Source organism: Ixodes scapularis, unplaced genomic scaffold (genome assembly GCF_016920785.2).
Source record: "Ixodes scapularis isolate PalLabHiFi unplaced genomic scaffold, ASM1692078v2 ptg001158l_1___fragment_3__unscaffolded, whole genome shotgun sequence".
Classification (NCBI taxonomy): domain Eukaryota; kingdom Metazoa; phylum Arthropoda; class Arachnida; order Ixodida; family Ixodidae; genus Ixodes; species Ixodes scapularis.
The window spans coordinates 2,322,501-2,324,428 of NW_024610108.1; positions in this window are offsets into that span (position 1 = coordinate 2,322,501).

The window sequence follows — 1,928 nt, forward strand, 5'->3', positions numbered from 1 at the left end:
ATGGCGCTGCGCAGTTAACGGCTCGAAAACCGGAGCCTTGCTTTAGGTTCGTTAGATGACGCCACTATTCATTCATTTGTTTTTAATTTTTTTTTTTAGTTTTTACTTTTTGTTTAAATTAATTGATTTGATTTTACATTACGTCGTCTCGTCATATAAACAGCAAATATTTAAACAATTTAGGCGCGCCTCCGCATCTATTTGGGCGCCGACCACCTGGCGGCGCTACTTATTTTCCAAATTCTGTTTACAAAGTATGACGGCGTTTTCATCTATCTAGCGGTCTCCTACATTTTTTTTACTATTATTATTTTTTTTTTGCTTTTGTTTTGCGTTGTTCCTGCGGAGTGATAGTTCTTGGTGAGCTCGGACGCTTTCCAACGCGTTAAGATTCTGGAGTGCAAACTTGTAAGAAACCTTTGCAACCGTGAGTAGTATGCAGTCGGCGCTGCTTGCACGCGATGTATTTTCGACGCGTTTTGTCCGTCTTATTGCCCGCGTGCGTTGGCGTACCTGGTTTCTGAAAGTGTGCGCGTCTCCCACGTGCATCTTAAACCATGCGTGGTCATTGCATGTTTTCGCTTGATTAGATATCCATTTCCACCAGTGAGTAGTGTTCATTCGCCGCCGCTTCATCGCGATGTGCTTTTGACGTCTTTTTGCTTCTCTGTGCCGCCCGCCCTCCGTGCTTTCCGAAGGTGAGCGCATGGTTTCGCTTTGCAGTGCGCGCTCTGCAGCGTGGTGTTGTGGCGTGGTTCCGGTGAAAGTGCCTGTGGGTGACCTCGCGTGCGTCCGTAATTCCCTGCCTTCGGCCTACTCAGCGTGGACGTCATATCTGTCCTGTGACCTGCTGCTCAGTGCTCAGTGCTCAGTGCTGTGCTTGTGCAAGGCCTCTGGTGTGGGTGCCGTGTCCTACGTATCGCCCAACTAGGTTCTACTTGTGCCCCTTATTAATTCATTAATATGTGTCGTGTGTGTGTGTGCTCTTTGAGCAGTTTCCGTTCTTGTGCCGTCCGTCCAGTGAAAGGATTTTTTTATTTTTTTTATTAAGTTACGGCGCTTGTTTTCGTGCAGCTCTACGTGGTCGTGTCCTCGTACGCAGTGGTGTGTTTGTGGAAAGTCTCTCGTTGTGTTGTGTTGTGCAGTGCAGTGCAGTGCAGTGCAGTGCAGTGCTGTGCGTGCGCCAAAGCCTCTGGATAAAAGAAAAAAAAATTATATATATATATAAATATACATTTTTTTCTAATTTTTTTTTAATTAATTTTACATGTGGTAAGTATGCATGACTTATACCATCCTTTGTATTGATTTATTTGGGTCGTGTCTTTCTTTTCCACATTATTAGCCTTCTTGTTCTCCTCCTCCTCCTCCTCCTCCTGCTTATCATTATTGTAGAAATGTTTTCCTTTTTCTTTTTTTCCTCTTTCTTTCTAAGCTTTTAGTTTCCACCAGAGTGTCGAACTGAATTTTTTATTGGTTTGCTTCGATTTGCGGGAGCACAAAAGTAATGTAGGACATTAAAATAGCACAACAAATAGAAGAACAAGAGGTATACAGGACAGGCGCTGATGTTGAACTAGTTTCATTCAGGAAAAGTGAACATGTATATACACACGACAGGCAAAGCAGCACATATTCTTAAGGGCAGAAGATATTTGAGCTGGGATGCTGGTGTCTCCCAGCACGATCAAACCATCCGGGGCTATTGCCGCCTTCCCGGCTGCCCTCGGCACTTATCGTGAATAAAAGCTATATATGTATGTTTACTTTTCCTGGATAAAACTATTTGAAAGTGAGTGCCTGTCCTGTATACTCCTTGTCCTCGTATTTTTTGCGCTATTTTATATATTTTACTAAGATGAACCAACAGCGTACCGTATTAAAAAGAAAAAGAAGAAGCTAAAGTGATATTATATTTACCTGGTGCT